This window comes from Pteropus vampyrus, unplaced genomic scaffold, assembly GCF_000151845.1.
Source record: "Pteropus vampyrus isolate Shadow unplaced genomic scaffold, Pvam_2.0 Scaffold9, whole genome shotgun sequence".
Classification (NCBI taxonomy): Eukaryota; Metazoa; Chordata; class Mammalia; order Chiroptera; family Pteropodidae; genus Pteropus; species Pteropus vampyrus.
Genome location: NW_011888790.1, coordinates 6,368,017 through 6,386,900, shown reverse-complemented (window position 1 = coordinate 6,386,900; position 18,884 = coordinate 6,368,017). Strand labels below are relative to the sequence as shown.

At 36.0% G+C, this 18,884-nt stretch overlaps 1 pseudogene; it reads right to left on the bottom strand.

The window, feature by feature from the left end:
* Window positions 1-11,158: 11,158 nt before the first annotated feature.
* LOC105302236 lies at window positions 11,159-17,805 on the bottom strand (annotated as a pseudogene).
* Between the last annotated feature and the right edge of the window lie 1,079 nt (window positions 17,806-18,884).

Below are 18,884 nucleotides of genomic sequence, written 5' to 3'. Positions count from 1 at the left end.
TATATATATGTATGTATGTCTCTGCCCCTGGTTCCTGTCACAAAGCTCTAAAACCCTTGTGAATTCCGTCTCTAAGGTATGGTAGGAATATTGGAGCCTTTATGATTTACAAATATCTAAAAAGACCCATGTAACACTATTCCCTTCATAACGTTGCATATTAACCAAATATTCTTTTGTACCACAAACATTATTGAGACTGTTAGTAACTATTGCCAGGCACTGTTGTATATAAATTAGGATACCATGATGAACACAGGGAAACTCCTCGCTTTTATGGAGCTTATGTTGTAGTAGTTTTAGGATTGATTAGACTGCATTCTGGGAGGTTTGAGAGTCTTGTTATTTCATACCCAGAATAGATTGATCTTCCTAGTGTAAAAGCATACATTATGAAAGAAAACCATCCATTCAAGGACAGGGACAAAAAGAATGTTCAGAATCTAGTGGGGAAGTCACATGTGGGTAGAACTAAAATATAATATGAAAAATGCTGTGAAATCATATAAACAAAGTATAACTTAGAACAATGAGCATTAATCAGATTTCACAAGAGAGTAAACTTAGGCTTTAATAATAAGCTAATAAACGAGTTTCAGAAAACAGTGTAAGGCTGGACCAGATTAGTGACTTCCAGGGCTGAGAATCAAGGAGACCTCAGGAGGTAATTACAGAATAGTTCAGGACATCGGAAACATAGGGGAGGAATCTCAGACACCAGGTTTGAGAGGACCTTTCTCCCTGAGGGTCAGAGATGAAAGCAGTTCACCTAGGGCTTATAATAACTGGGGGAAGGGGTCAGGAATTCCTAAAATAATAAAATAACCAGAAGCCCAAGATTAAAGCTTGAGAAGTTCTGCATACTGGTTGGGCTTTGCATCATTGCAAAACAGAAAGAACAAGATGTTAAAATAATTCAAATTCTTACTAAAAGTAAGCATTATCTATAACAGAAAACTCTTGCAATTCAAAGTTTATTATATAAAAATTATCCAATAATTGGTAGAATTTGGAGGGATTCGTTTTCCAATTCCCACATAAGAAAAGACCTTAGTTAAATTGGATGGAGTCAGAGTAGGCAGGGAAAAGTATTCAGTTCTAGAATACTATCAATTTAGTTATAATATAACATTGTCTTTCGTATGTAAAGATGAAACTATTGAACTACCACTAGGAGAGAATATATTTTGAGGATTTCCCTAACCATCCCCTCAAAGGTGAGGTAATTGTGTTGATAGCCTGCTTTCTCCTGATTGTTCAGAAGATACAAAATCTCTGGCTACCAAATATAAGGCAGTGTGCCACAATTTGGATGTTTTGTATTTGCCAAGTGCTTAATGTTTTATTTGTGAATGGGTAGTCTCTTTCTTAAATCCAGTTTATAACCTCTCTCTTTTGGTGGGTTTATGTCCCACCCTTGATACTGCCCTCAAATGATTGCAAGAAATGTTCCCATAGCCTAAGGATATGGAGCTGGCATTTTTTCTCCAAGATGGTCTTTTGGTTGGGTTTGCCATGGCTTTGAATAAACTGATTTTTAACAAATTAATCTAAAGCAGTTGAAATTAATCTAGAGCATTCCGAACTACTTTTTAACTTTCTGTCCCTTTAAGTGAAGTCTTCATGTCCCTGAATTATAAAATTAAAAACCACCTAACTTATTTTTTAGTGACATTTAACAGCTTTTCCATTATCTTTTCTCATACTATTGATGATAAATAGTAGTAAAAATAATCCTTAATATATATTTTTTAAAGTTTACCTTTTAATCTCTTCAAGGAAAAGTGTCCTGTATATAGCGTAGTCTAAACAAACCCTATATTGGTATCAAGAGCTTAGACTCCAGTCCCAAAACACTTAAGTAAACTCCTTGATTTCTTAATACTCAAAAGTTTATTTCTGTAAAATAAAGATAAAACACCTCTATTTACCTTGTACGTAACACTGCAAAGAGATTTGAGGTGATAAAGTGACTACCATGATCACTGAGAAGGAAAAGAGTAGATTAACTGAGCTTTACTAATAGTCATCAATTTCATGTGCTTCAATTTAATATTTACCTGGCACTTCTGCTCAAGAAATGGTGTTATGTACTATAGTAAATAAAAAAAAAAGTGGCCAAGACATAATTTCGACTATGAAGGAGCAGTCATTTTAGTCAGATGAATAAATACATAAAATGATGGGGCAGAGTACAATAAGTGCTGTAAAATAATAGAAATAAAATACCATGTTGATTCTAAGGAGACAAATTAACATTGGAGGTATGTCTGGAAGACTGAAGAGGTTTGAGCAGATGAAAAATAGCAAAGACATTGTGAGAAGAACTGCTTAAGTAAGGGTTTAGAGTCAGGAAACCATAACACCCATGTGTAAACAGTGTGTTTAGGGGAGAAATGGGAAATGATAGTGGAGAATCATTTGGGGTCACATTGTGTGGGGATTTCTGCTGTATTTTGTAGGTAATTAGAGCTGGAGATTTTAAGGTAGAGATGAAAGAGATAAAATACAAGAATATAGTTAATCTGGAAGTGGAATTTGGGATAATTCAGAGAGGTAGAGCATGAGATTGAGGGTACAGCCTGGAATTAAAGGAGTTTAAATTATTGAAAAGCAGAAACCAGATAACAGAACCTGGAACCTCTTTCTCAATGCTAGGCAGAAGTCTAGAAACGATAGTCATAGACAAGAAGTGGAGTGGGACAAAGGGCAAACCCTTAAACATGTGATACGAGGTCCCTTTTTATTTTTTTTGCAGAGTTTCCTCCAGGGCTGTATGATTTCTTTTGTTTTCTCTTTTTTTCTTTTTACAATTCAACAGTATGTCATACCTATTTCATTGTGTGTTTACCACTTATAATTAGTTAGATTTTCCTTCTGTCACCACATATTTGACCCCTTTTATCCCTATCTATCTCCTCCCTCTCCCGCTTCCCTCTGGTAACCACTATTCCACTGTCCATATTCATGAGTCTGTTTGTTTGTCATGTTTGTTCGTTGCTTTTAGATTTATATCCCACATATGAGCGATATCATATGGTTTTCAACTTTTTCTGTCTGACTTTTCACTTAGCATGATTATCTCAAGATCCATTCATGTTGTTGCAAATGGCAGTATTTCATCTCTTCTTATGGCTGAGTAATATTCCATTGTATATCTGTACCACAGCTTCTTTATCCAATCATCTATTGTAGGGCATTTCAGTTGCTTCCATGTCCCGACCACTGTGAATAATGATGCTATAAACACTGGGGTGCATATATCTTTCCAGATAAATGTGTAAAGCTTTTTTGGTCAATACCCAGAAGAGGAAATGCTGGATAATATGATAGTTCAATTCTTAGTTTTTCGAGGAACCTCCATACTGTTTTCCATAGTGATTATACCAATTTGTAGTCCCACCAGCAGTTAATATCTTCAGCACTTGTTATTGCTTGTCCTGTTGATGATAGCCTTTCTAACAGATGTGAGATGGTATCTCATTGTGGTTTTGATTTGCATATCCCTAATAGCTAGTGAAGTTGAGCATCCTTTTATATGTCTGTTGGCTATTTGTATGCCTTCTTGGGAGAAGTGTTCTGGTCCTTTGCCCATTTTTTAGTTGGATTGTTTGTTTTTTTGTTGTTATTGAGTTGTATGAGTTCTTTGTATGTTTTGGATACTAGGGCCTTTTCAGAGATGTTTGCAAATATCTTCTTCCATTCGGATGGTTGCCTCTTTGCCTTGTTGATAGTTTTGTTTTGTTTTGTTTTTTGTCGTGCAGAAGCTATTTAGTTTGATATAGTTTCATTCATTTATTTTTGTTTTTATTTCTCTTGCCTTTGATGTCAAACTCATAAAATCCTCTTTAAGCCCAAAGTCCCTGAGTTTAGGACCTACGTTTTCTTGTATGCAATTTATTGTTTCAGGTCTTATATTCAGATCCTTAATCCATTTTAAGTTAATTTTGGTGTATGGTGATAAACAACAGTCTATTTTGACTCTTTTGCATGTGGCTTTCCAGTTTTCCTAGCACTATAAGGTCTCTTATGAACTGGCTCTTGCTATCTTCTTATTGTTATCTCCCACTCATTCCCCCACTTGTCTCTACAGTTGTAAAGAACCATGCCCATCACCCCACCATTCCATAAAAATCTTAGTATCCCCCTTTTCTTTGCATTACCTTTTGCCTTGAGCATTATGCCCTCTTCTCTTCTGCCCAGTTTTCTACTGGTCCTTTTCTTTTCACTCTCTCCTTCCTCCAGTCTTTCCTTATGCTGACTTAGGGGTTTGCATTTATAATTCTAAACCCTCTCGTAGATTTTATACTCTAGTCTGTAACCACCTATTTTCTTGTTTTGCTTTTTTTTTTTCTCCAGACTATGAGCTATAAGGAGTTGGGAGAGTTGGGACCATTTGACTGAGCAGCTAGCACAGTGGATGACACTGAAGAGGTGTTCGATAAATGTTAGATAAATGGATAATGACCCGTTTAATAAATTCCTCAAGCATTAATTTGGAAATAGTTGCATTTCCAGCATTTCTATAGGCAGAAAGTGTAATGCAAAAGAAGTAGATCTTTAACTGAGTCAAAGCGATCATCTGTGTGGACACACACACACACACGCACACACACATCTAAAACTATTATTACAGCAGTGTATTCTGCATTTTAGATGCAAACAATGGAAGTCAAGGGAGTGAGGGAAGGTTTCATATTCAGTGAAACAATCTGAGAGAGGGTGAATTAATACTTTGAAAAAGAGAATAAAGGAAAAAATAAGATTAGATGAGGTTTTTAAGGTTTATCTGTTATTGGGACATAAGGTTTTTTTGGGGGGGGGGGGGGAGGGGCCTCCTGTTCCTCTTGAGATCTAAGTAAAGAAAGGGAAGGCTGAAATGGAAAAGAGAAAATCAGTCTGAAGCCATGAAACAGACATCACAGCATTGTTTCAGCAACTTTTTACTGTCAGAAAAAGACTCAAAAGATAAATCATCATGGGCTGCATGGAATTTTCTTATGGGAATTTTGATTATCATATAATGAAGAATTACTCCAAGTGGCATATTTGTAGGCATTTTTTGCTAGGGATGAAAGAAGATGATGTAAGTTTCAAGAGTAAAGTAATATGTGATATATTTTGGAAGAAATGACTGGAAAAAAATAATAAGAACTCCTGGCTTGATGTTCCAGGAATACAGCTAAGCAGGCCAAGGTTTTATTAAAAGAAAAAAAAAGTGCACAATACAGAAATGAGAAGACAATGTTGCATGGGTAAAGAGACACTGTGATGTTTTAAACTGAATAAAATAGAATATGGCAATGGGAATATGAATAAGAGACATAGAAAAGAGGGGCTAGAGAAAACATGTAGAATTTCTTTTTTGGGAGCAGATAGTAGTTGATATTGATAAATGACACCACTATGAACTTGTTTTATAAGTGAATTTGTGAATAATGAGGAATTGATTGACTTGTGTTCACATGGTTAGGATACTGGAGAAATTGCATTTAATGCCAGTATAAAATATTTATCCAGGATTTCAACATATTTAAATAGAAAACATAAGATAAAGAGAAGATGCAAAAATCAAAGGTAACCAAATATGATCTTGCCTACATTTTGTAGAAGTGGATAAAGGATCTTTTAAAGGTAAAAATAGTTTTATTAATTAAAGAGAGAACGATTATTTAGAGGGATTGCAGAACTAGGCATGGAAAAAAAATTTCCCAGTATGTTACATCAACCCAATTCTTATTTTGTTACTGCAAACCTGCTAGAGGTACTATTTGTCTTAACATACTTTTTTAGTTTTAATTTTTAGCTGTTAGAAGACTCAAAAGAATATTGCTATAACTCAATGCTGCTGGCAACATTATGTTGGGACATAGATTCCAAGAACTGTATTGTATATAGCAAGGGCAAGATTCCATGAGAGTAAGATAAGATATGAAAGGAAGAGAGAAATAATGAAAACGGATACCTTAACTGTGTTCAGAAAAGGACAATGAAAATTAAAGTGAAGCATTGGGGAGAGAACCTTGGCTGAGGCATGAATCATCAGAGAAAGGCTTTAGAAAACTAGACAATGCAGATAGAATTATAGATCAAGTAGTATCGGATATCCATGTGGATTGGTCCAGTAAGCAGTAGAAAGTTTAAGCATTTTTCTATTTAGACAGTAAATCCCACGATCAGGTGCCTGCTGTCTAATTTCCTTTGCTTTTAAGTGCATTCTTTGACCCTGACAATGCTATATGAGATCTGAAGTCACACATTCTGTGACACCACTTACCTGCAGTCCTGATAGCACCTGATCTCAGATGTACCATTTGCATCTTATGGAATGCTGCTGGGCCCACCCAACCTTATGATTTAGAACTCAGCTTATGATAGACATACGAGTCCCATACAGTCTCTCATATCTTTTCTGTGAGAGAATTCTCTGATTCACTTAAGTTTCTATAATTAGGTCTTTGTTATTAGCAGTTGGATATAATTTCTAACTGACATGGAAAACTTACATCAGGCTACTCAAACTGTATTGTGTAAACTACTGTCAGTCCACAAACGTTGCTACTATTTGCAATAAAATAAGAAGCTAGTGCCAGAATATAGACCAATTTCTTCATTGCACATACTGCTTAATTCAACTGACTTTTTTTTTTTTTTTGGTTGCAAGATGTTCTCAGTAAAAGAAGCAGTATGTTGATTTATATTCTGATGTAAGCTCTTTATCTCATAATAAACCAGTAGGAAATAGTTCGCACATTGACAACTGTAAATAGCACCAATCTAAGACATACATCCTCCAAAGAATACTTTGGAAACCAATGCATTGGGAGATAAACAAAAATTCCTTCGTTTAATTGTTGAATACATTTTGAAATTTCAACCTGTGAATATTGGCTAGGGCTATTGAGAAGTCTTTTTAAGTAATCCCATAACTACATCACTATCCTAGTTTAGGAAGCATGATAGTGAAACATTATTACACTTGATTTGGTTTCACAGACTTTTGTAATCACAGCAGTGCCTGACACTTTGTTTATTTCAAAGCAAAACCTTTCATCATGTACTTCTTAGTACGCCATTTGTCTGACATCAAACTTCGCTGTACCATGAAGCAACTGTTTTACACATAGATTCTCCTTCAGTTTTGGAATGGAGACTGAATTAAATGGTTTACCAATACATGTCATAAGTACAAAATATACGGTATTATTAGTATTATTTTTACGTAGGTTCATTCATCACTATTCAATCTCCCCTCCCCTCTGCTGCTCTAGATTCCACTGTGTTTGTCAGAAGTTACTTTCTATGAGTGGCAATAAATAGAGATGAGTGACGTTTTAAGAACTGCCTTTATTAGTGATAAAATTACGTAGTTAAGCTCCAACCTGAATCACTACAGCTCTATCTTTATCTGTAGATATCATGGAATTAACACCAATGGCTACTCACTACTCTAGATCCCATAACTCTTAAAACTCCTAGTGAAGGTAAAAAAAACAAAACAAAACAAAAAACTCTACTTCAAGATCATGTCATTTTTTGGAAAGCACGTTATTCTGCATATATGCACAGCTTTTCTTACCATGTGAATTCAATTGGCATTAATTCCATTAGAAATTCTGTGGCAGAAACTGTTCCTCCTTGCCAAGTGATTAAATGGTACGATTCTCATTATCCTTTTAGTCTAAGGAGGTCAGACTTACAAATGTGGCAAGGAAAATGCTTTCTTTACTACAAACTTGATTTCTTTAATCTGCCTTCCAAGGAAATGTACTCTGAAGAAACTCTATGGCTGGCCAAATAGAAGACATTTCTAGTTACATCATCTGCAAACCAGTAGAAGATGTTCATATAAAGAACAATCGCTAGAATTTCCACTTTTGAACAAAAACTGTCTATGATAACTAGGCATGACCCAATTAGTAGCTTCAGTTTCCATGGGGATAGAAAGGGAAGAAAGTAAGGAACAAATATTCTCAACGTTGACTGTACCTGAAAGAAACCAGGAAAGAGAGATGGCCCAGGCGAGAGAGAGGGGTTGGAGAGGGTGGAACTGAGGAAAGAATCACCAGTGGGACTCAGACATGCCCAGGTTTCCTTCTATTTCAGGTAATACTTGGGGGGTGAATTAGGCTCTTTCCTGTCTTATCCTTCCCATTTTTCTTATCCTAAGGACTTAATATATTTGCATTTAATTAAATTTGTAGGAAAAGAAATCATATCACCTCTCTATGTTTTAATTACCTTATAAGTATAGCTGATATTAAAAACATGTAACAATTGGTATTGCATGGGCACTGGTCAATCAGAAAAAACACCGTGATCAGTTAAAATGTTCGTGAGCCACAAATAGAGTGGTCATATAATTAGTTGTCCAAATCAGGATACTTCTGAGAATAAAATAAGGCACAATGAATAATTATACTGTAATGAGAGACATAGACTGGGACCATCCCAAGCAAACTGCGAGTATAATCACTCTAGCCATAAATTAACAGTAAGACTCTACTGGTGTGTACTGGGTGAATAAAATTAAGTTTGGCGTCAGGTCTTTTTCAAATCTGTAACATTTTATGTATCTATTGAGCATATTTACTTTTAAGAGTATTTGATAAACAACTAAAACTGGCTTCTAGAGTGCATATCTGAGAGATTACAGCCCTCCTGAGGGAGCAGCCTACAGACACACCTGCAGGAAGAGTGACAACAGGGTTTAGGCTCTGCTCTACCCTAGGCCGATACATAGACATAGACGTCAATATAGATACCGATATAAACATAGATATAGATATCCAAAACTACCATAATAGTTCTTGAGTGTTTACTATGAGCCAGGCTTTTCAAACTTTACAAACGATGAAATTGAGGTACCAAGAGGGTAAATGATGTGCCCACTAGGCACATACCACATAGAGCTGGTATGAGATGATATCGGAACTTCTACTCTTTAATGTTATGTAACAGTATCTCCTAATACCTACTGCCTACTTTATTGCTGACATTTTGCTGTCTTGTTTGAAGTTGATAGAGAAGGTGATAGATAAATTAATCTACCAATTAGAATTCAATACAAAATTTGCTGTGACACATATAAACTAATTCATATGGATAAGAGAAAACTTCCTGAAGGAGGATGGCTCAAGGTGAATTTTTAAGGATGAGTATGCAATAACCAGATACAGAGGGGCCTGTGTATGTAAAGACACCCAGTATGAAACCCTGCATAATGTGTTTGAGGAATTATAAATATTATGGAATAGCTGAAGGTAAGGTGATGGTCTTTGTGCTGAGCTAATTCAGGTGACAACATCCAGTACACCTTGGGAGTCATTTCAAAGGACTTATTTTTATCTTCTCTTTAGCTTGGACATCCTACTTGTCACTGAGGAAGGTGGTAAGTGAAATTGAGATAAGGAAAACAAGACCCCCTTCATTGTTTTCAGTGAATGTTCAATGACTATTCATTTAAACCAGTAACTTATAATTCGGTGTCACATATTTAAAGTGATTCATATTGAACCAGGCTGAAATCACTTTTGCCCTTCATGTCCTGAATAATCCTCTTTCTTGTGTCATTGTTAGGTCAACTTTGACTCTCGTTGCTTAAGATTTGGTCTTTCTATCGCATTCCTACCTTTGCTCCCTGTTTCATGTAATGAAAGCTGCCACCTGTACACTACTCGGGCTGTTCTCTTTAGCAGAAGAAGGAAAAGAGTTCAATTTTTTAAAAAGACAATAAGCAACTGAAACGTTCACCATAATTTAATGCATTTTTGTGTGCGCCAGAGTGGGTGCTCAAAGCAATGCTTAACTCCGTCATTGGACACAAACATAGAATCAGATTTTTAGAGCTAGAGAACCTTAGAAAAATATTTTTTTACTCTGATCTTTGACAAATGAAAAAGCTGAAGGAAATAACATGTAAATGAATTGCTGTGGATATGAGAAAATTACTCTCTCATGTACTAGAAAGTGTGAAACTTTTATATTATCAATACTATATTTCATGTATCAAATCTTATAAATGGTATAGTAGAAGGGAACTTTCTGTTAAAAATGTGTAACTTGGAAAGGTTTGTTATCTTAAATGTGATTTAAAAATAATATTTCTATTAGTTTGATTGGGCTGCCATAACGAAGTACAGACTAGGTGCTTAAACAATAGAAATTTATTTTCTCACAGTTCCAGAGACTAGAAATCTGAGCTCAAGGTGTTGGCAGGGTTAGTTTCTTCTGAGACCTCTCTTCTTGGCTTGTGGAAGGCCATCTTCTCCCCATGTCATCACATGGTCTTCTCTCTGTGTGTCCTAATCTCCTCTTATAAAGACACAGGTCATATTGGATCAGGGCTCACTGTAATGAGCTCACTTAATCTTAATAACCTCTTTGAAGATCTTTTCTCCAAATACAGTCACATTCAGAGGTACTGGGGGTTAGGACTTCAACATACGAATTTGAGAAGGACCCAATTCAGTCCACAATAATACTTATGCCATATACGGTTTTTAAATGCTTTATTAACATTAACTAGTATTCTTAGCTAATGGTATAGTCGGGTCACCGGGCAAATGAAACATTTCTGAGACCACACAAAAGAGTACAGTGTGGAGACTAGAACTAGTTGTATCCTCTCCCATGAGCAGCACAGGACACCCTAATGGCTTTCACTGCTGCTGCTCAGCCTCTGCACTGTAAGAGGGTAGGTGAAGGCAAAACACCAAAGGAAATTCTAGAGCAACAGCAGTCACACAGTACTCAGGAAGCTGCAGGTAGAATGGTAGCGCATGAATTCTCGACCTGGAACAGCAGTGCTGCACAACCCAGATGGTTCACATTTTCTTTACTTAAGAGGAAAATACATACTTTTAAGAAACAATTACCCTACGTTGAACCCCAGCCCAGATATCTGCAGTCTCATCAGAAAACTTGATATTAGGTGGTTGTTTTGTTAGCTATTCTGTCACTTAAAATCTTATAACCTGCTTTAATGACTCAAAGGTGAGAGTTATATGTGTATATGTAATTATGGTTTAACATGAAGGTAATTAACTTGCTTTGGTTTTAAGAAGCACGAACAGTATAGATTTAAATGATGGTTTGGCAATAAACATAAATGTACAGTAAAAAAGCCAGTCTTTTAAGAGCAAAGCCAACAGTTATTTTAGTTCATCGAAATGCATTTCACAGCCACTATAATATGTCTGGCACGAATTCCAAACACATCCAGCAGCTCACTGGGCTGCCCACTGGCACTGCTAGTTGAGGATCCAGGATGTTGGGCTCCACGGAAACAGCTGTACAGACTGCCTCTCTGATGCCACCTTCTGGGTGGTGATCCTCCATTGTGATCCTCCATTGTGATAATCAAGCCACCTGTGGATTTTGCATCAGAGATGATGGCGGCAGCATGGAGAGATTTAACCATAAATAGGTCAATGACCCAGGTAGAAATATCTTGCTTGGAAAGATCCTCAGCAGCTGCTAACATTTCATGCAAAGTAGCTCCAACTCCAATAACTGTGACCTTGCTGTTAACACTGTGGCAGACAAACTTCACCTGTCCAGTCTCAAAACTTTCTTGTGCAGCGTAAATAATGACAGTTTCTGGTTGGCTGGTCCAATGTAGCGCAATTCCTTAATATTGGCCATCAAGAACATAGCATGCTCCGTGGAGACGGTGTCACTTGGTTAGAAAATGGTGCAGTTAGGAGAGGCTTGGAAGATGGCCAGAGCCTCCAGGGCCATCTGGGAGGGGCCGTCTTCACCAACAGATCACCCTCAGTGGCACCTAATAAGGTCGATGTTGGTTTGAGCGATGGCTCTCACCTGGATCTAATCAAATGCTCGGGTCAAAAAGGCAATGAAGTTGCTAACAAAAGCAACGGTCCCACGGTGGGTGGTGCATCCCAGAGCCATGCCCACCATGTTTTGGTCAGCCATAAAAACATTCGATGAAGGGTGCTCCTTCTTGAATACCTCAAGAAGTGGAGTTAGTGGTGTCACTGTCACAAATGACTACCATTTGCATGGCCCAGCTTAGCCAGAGCCAAACCACATGCTTTCTGAGTAGCTAACTTGTCACCAACTTTGTAAGCAGGTGGAGAGGTCATCTCTATGTCCATGATGTTGATTTGAGTCCAGTCTTCAATAAGGGATTTTGGTTGGAGATTCCCATTGGTCTGTATCTAGCTCTAGACTGGTTTGATAATTGCATCTGCTTTTTCTTTTGGCACTGGCTCCATGACAATTTTCTGCGTTCTCGACGTTTGGAATGCCCCAGCCCTTGCAGGCCTTGGTGACTGCAGCAGTGGGCTTGCTCTTCACTTGAATTGCTTGGCAGAACACCTGGCACAGTGCCTCACCTCGTAGCCATCCACCACTTAAGTATTCCACCCAAAGGCTTCGCAGTGCTTCTGATAGATGTCTGTGCAGTGGTCAACGGGAGGGCGCCGCCGTGGCCCAGGCAGTTCACATGGAAGGTGGCCACGAGGTCATCCAGACTGCAGTGTGAACTGAAGGCCAGCGCCTCCCAGAATGAGTCTTCCGAAGACTCATTATCTCCCATGAGGCAGCACACGCGGTAGCTGGCCTTGTCAAAGTACTTGCCGGGGTACGCTATCCCGCACGCCACCCCCAGTTCTTGTCAAAGTTATCAGGTTGCCACATCAACAAACGACGGTCTCTTGGAGAGGATGAATCGGTTGTTGTCTGGGTTCTCTGGGTCAGCCCGTAGAACAGCAGCGACATGATCTTGCAGCAGTGCTGCATGATGTGGGGTGGCTCACTGTCCCATTGCCGTTGGGGCTGCCGCTGCGGGTTATGCCAAAAATATTTTCGTGTAGGGACAAGTTTATAAAAGTATTAGGTATATCTATAAGAAAATAGAATTTATATGTAACAGATAATAGAATTTAACATATTTTACACTCATTTATTTAGGAATGTACTTGCAAGAATGAAGCAGGACTAGACGGAATGTTGAAGGGAAGTTAAGAGAGGGAACAGATGAACGATGATGGACATAAACAGAGAAAAAGAGAATGCAGAATAAAGAAGACAGAAGATTTAAAAAAAGGTAAGACTTCAAAAAGTGACCAGGAAATAGAGCAACTTTGTTTGTACGTTTGTGTCTGTGTTTTTCTAATAGTGCCGTTGAAATTGTTCCATGTGGTTCAATTTATTCTATTAATAAAATCTGATGATTTAAGACATTAGAAATAGGGAATGGAAAAATATTATATTTTCTCAGCCAAACCAAACCCTCCCCTGGACTCTTATTTTCTGAAGTTGGCCCCCTACAGACATTACTTTTGCCAACTGCTAGTACCACAGAAACACTAAAACCTCAGGTTAAAAATGATTTTAAATCAAAGAAAATTCAAATTTTAAAACTAAATATCTTTTTGAATTATCATATAGGTGTAGACTACTTAACATTAACTCGACCAAAAAAAAAATTTTAAGTGCTGGGAAGACTGATTAAAAGTTCTAGAAAAAAAGCAAAAAATAAGCACATCTCTTCATCTAAGTTTTGTACTCAAAGACCCCACCCCATAAGATAGAAATAACATGTGAGGTGCATTTTTAGGCTGACACACATTTTTATTATTTTGCAAAAAACTTCTAAATAATAGAAATATTCATAAAATAGCTTATGCGAATACCGTGTAATTAATCCATGAATGATTTAGTTCTACTCAGGCATTTAGAAGGTAAATATAATCCATTTCCATGTATTTAAAAATTTCAGCCAAAAATATTTAACTATATAACTTTATAGCATACAGAAAAAAATACACATAAAAGTGAAAAATGTGTTTTGCAATGAGCCTGCCACTGATATGATATGAATGTGCAATTAAATGGGCCATGTGGGAGAGAGGAAAGATTGGCTGGGTGGGTGCCAGTGATATCCTTTGACGCTTCCCAGTCTCATGCGTTCCTGCTCAGGCCAGAGAGGTAGAAAACAGAACAGATTTTGCTTTCAATATGGGGTTCAGAAGGATGGGGGCATAGAACACACATTTGATCTGCTGTTAAATATTTCACTTCACAGCTGAACGCTAAATTGCAGAAAAGAATTAGATTACTTTTAAATATTTTTTTTTCATTTTTTTTCTTATTTTCTTATGCTGAACTTCACAGTGGCATTTTATGATGGTGTAGTGTAAAGAGTACTAGCTTGAAAGGCAACGAATCTGACCAGGTGTGGCTACTATGTGACCATGGGCTAGTCATTCATCCATTGTAGGCTTCTGTTTCCTTTTTTAGAAAATGAAATGATTGGTCTAGATGGAGATTGTATTGAGTGGCCATAGAGTAAATCTGGTTTGCAGATGTGTTTTTGGTTTTCACAATATTATAAATTGTGTTAACTAGTAACTAATATCAAAAAAGCAGGAGAGTTCACTAAAATATAAATTTCCAGCTTCTCTTGAAAAACTGGAATGTCTTGTAACTCATGCCCCACAGTCTTGCAACTCAGCAATACACTGGTACTGAGCGCAGTAGCCCCCTTTGGATCTAACTGGGAGTGTTCTCTTAGGTTGTCCCACTGCCAGCCACAGGCCCCATTCAACTTGCTATATTTATTTACCTTACCTGCCCGATTTTTTTAGACATTTTAGTTTTTCATCTCCTGCCTTGAGCAATGATTTCTAAGTCTTACAGAGTCATAAGAGGAAACTCATGAGGAATCAAGAGACCATGGATAGGGGCCAACCTCACTCCGTGCCCCACTCCCAAAGAGTTCAATTTTTGCTTCATATATTAGGATATAAAACAACTCTGGGGTACATACTTTTAGTTAATCTTCTAAAATCTCTTCTGTCCTTCCATAGTAATTGAATATTAGCAGGACACATGAATGTTTAGCATAAATACTAAAACGCTCAGACTCCTTTGTGTCTAGGTATAGTCATGTGACTGATTTTTGGACAATGAGATGAGAGTAGAAGTGATGTGTGCAATATTCAGGTTGTGCCTGAAATAGGAATTTGGTGATGAGCAATCTTGACCATGTGGATAAAGTATCAATTAGTAATGACTGGGTAACATGATTGAAGAGTCCTGGATCCCTAGATGACCTTAGTATTCCTACTAGCAACGTCTGCCTACTTCTGTAGTGTTACATAAGAGAAAAATTTACTTTCACTTATTAAGCCAATGTTAACTTGGGTCTCTATTACACACATCTAAAACTCTATCTGAATTAAAATAATCTTTTAGGTACTTTCAAACTCCAAGATTCTCTAATTATTTTATCCCTGGTTGATTTTGAATTTGAACATGTTTGAATAATTTTGACTGAAAAAAGGCAAATTGTTTTAAACTTTTTGAATTACTTCCTCGAATTCTTTTTTTTTACTAAGGGGAACTTAAATACATTTATTTTCAGCCATAATGATTTTTTGCAAAAGCATTATGTAAAAATGCCAGTGACCTAATGTATATGGACCAAGGAGTATATATTGTTTCCTTCTCAATGATCAAATGTTACAGACACACTTCACAGTTCCATTTCATCCAGAGAATGGACTTGCACCCAAGGGAGTGGAGTCAAATGTGCAAAATAAATGATGCAAGTTTTCTCTGTTTAACTACGCAGATGGCTTGAGTAGGAAAAAGATAAAGTTACTAAGCTGCACAAGAGAGGTCTTTAAGGTAGGTTGTTTCAGGCTCAATTTAAAATTGGCGATGATGGTCCCTAAAACTTGGACGGCCGTAACTTTTGTTACAAATAAACAGAAGATTTCATTTTTTTGAAGTCTGAGGAAACAGAAAATTTCTGTGGCAATAATCTTGTTTTTTATATATTTAATTTTTTTTTTTTTATATATTGTACCTGAGTGTAGATTACTATTGTAGCTCATAGTTTTAAATATATGTAACTGCCTAACAAAATTCATGGATTGTTCAAGATAAAAAACTCCAAGACGAACCAGCCTTGGATGTTATTCAAGGGGTGCCTTGGAAATGATATTTTTAGTGAGTTTAATATCCATCTGTACTCTCCACCAAATCTGTTCTATAATATTTATGAGATCCTGGGAAATTTTCAAATCTCAAAATTTGAAACTAAGAGCAGCCACCAATAGAGATGATAAAGTTAGAGCTGATTATGATGAGACTCATGCTTAATCTCTGGAAAATAAAATTCTTTCTTTATGATGTTTACAGGATACATTTGAAGTGATATAAGTATCTCACAATAATAAATTACTCCTTGAGCATCAACAAATCTTTCAGACCAATAAACTATCATAAAGGAAGTTATAGCTATTTTGCATTAATAATCTAATTCAGCTTTCAAATGTTCCCCATTTGCTCATTTTGAAATTTTGCTTAATATAATGCAAGGAAGCATTCTCACAATAATTGGACAGAGCAAAACATTCATTTTTTAAGGTGAATTATTGAAAAACACATCATTACTTGTATAGAATTAAAAAAGGAACCTGTTTTCATATCAGAATATTTGGAGCTAGGAGTTATTTTAAAGTCATTAAATAATATCTTTGTGCCCAATGGCCAGAAAGACATGTTAGGTTCCTTTTATTTGGTTGAATTTCAGAACTGAGTATGTAATCTCGAGATTTATTGAAGAAAACCTTAACTTTTCTTCCTAATTTGCTGAATCGGAAAATGAAATAATCAATGGGAAATCAGTTTCTCTCAAGAAAGTTTATAAATAGACTGTTGGGTTCTTGAATTTCATTCTGAAATAAATGTATTTAACTGTGAAATCTCTGTTCTTATAATATGTAGCAGTGATCTAGAGTCATTTGGTCTTGGATGTTTACATGTTATCATGCTAACATCTTGAAAATTCTATTATATTTTTATACATATGAATATGAAAGACCCTTCTTATACTAAATCAACATAGATTTGGATTTTGGTTTGCTACTTATTTTTAACTTCAATAAATTCTTTAGCTTCCTCATGCCTCAGTTTCCCCACCAAAACAATGGATATATATATATCCATATATATATCCATATGTATATATAAAGTATATATATACTTTATAGATATATAAAATGTATATATATCCACATATATCCATATGGATATATGTGGATATATATATGCATATGGATATATATACATTTTATATATCCATAAAGTGTATATATATATTTTATAAATATATATATTTATATATATATTAAGTGTGTATATATGTCCATATATATATCCATATATATATGGATACATATATGGATATATATATATACACTTTTTAAATTACTGCCTGGGCTGTTGTGATGAGAAAATCAGGGTCATCTTACATCAAAATTTTCTTCAAATAACTGGGTGACTACTTTAAGCAAACATTGAAATAGATGCTCTTATTTATAAAATAAGATGCTCTATTCTGAATGTAATTAAGTATGATGCCTGTGGCAGCCACAAAAAAGAGCCTCTCAGAGCTCCTGTTGCAGAGGGCATAATTAACTCATGGTCCCAGCTGCTGCACTCTGAACCCACCATTGCATTTATGTGGAAGCCACACTTACCATGGGCTGCTTCGTCTGACTAAACAAGATAGAAATACTAAGTTAGGGGCATTCCTGGGGGAAAAAGGACTCCTCATGTGAGAGTCCTCAAGGACTTCCCAGCAACCTTGCTGAACTTCTTTGAATAGTACTGCAGTCTAAGATGCTTCCTACCCAATCTTCCATCCTTCCCTCTTTTCTTCACTGGGATCAGACCTGCATCATGATTTGATAGTTTTCTGAGCCTCCGCTGGCTCCCTTCTTCATTTTCCCTCACAAGGTATCTCTTCCAGTAAATTTCTTGCATGACCGATCCCATCTTGATGTCTGCTTTTACACAATCCCTTTCTGAAGAAGGATCTTTTTGAGCATTGCAATGTGAAACTTTTTAATGCTTTTGTAATTTGGTAGCTAAATTTCCTATCAATTTGTATTATTCATTTGTGTGGGGGATAAATAATAACCTACCTCATTCTGTATAACAACGCAGATATGTCCAACTATTAAATTTATTATTTATGAATTATAACAATGGTTTGTAAGAAACACATTTGATGCTTCTATGATACTATTTCAAAGGGAACTTGAGTAACTATTCACTTAAGAGTAGTAAAAAAAAACATGCAAAGGAAACGTGCATGTGTAGCATAGTTTCAAGTCACCGTGACTATTTCTTTCTCTCATTTCTTCCCAACATCTATTGAAACAGTGACAGCAAAGCCCATGGAAAGTATTTTTAATTCTTTATAACAAAGACAATTATTAGACCAGCTCATATGAACAAAGTAAGGTGAAAATTTAAGGATAATTAAGGCACAAGTTCTGTTTTCACTGAATTACTTGAATAATTGTGACTGCTAGTTAAACAAAAATACTTTCAGCCTTTTTTTATTCATAGATTTTAATATACTTAACAATGCTGTACTTAAATTTTAATATTTCTTATTTTTTTATTCATACCACAGGCATATTTTCTATTGCTTTTAATCATTCTTATAAAAATTGTATAATAATCTAACTAGATGATACTTCATGTCCAATATTCTATTAAATATTTAGACTGCTTCTAAATTTTTACCGCTGAAAATCATGCTGCTTTGTGCAGTTTTATAAATCTTTCATATTTAGAATGTTTGTTTAAGATAAATTCCTAAGGATATACTCATAAAGATTACATATTAACTAATTTGTTTCAAAAACATTTGGGTCAGTTTACACTTCCCATAGAAATTACATGAAGTTATTTCTTTCACCACATACTTGCTAAACTGCTAGCACTGTCTTCTCTTAGAAACAAAATCTCCAATCATTTTACATAGAAAGGAAGATATTTCACTGACATGTGCCCATATGTTTACTGTAGATTCCTACTTACACTTTTGTGAA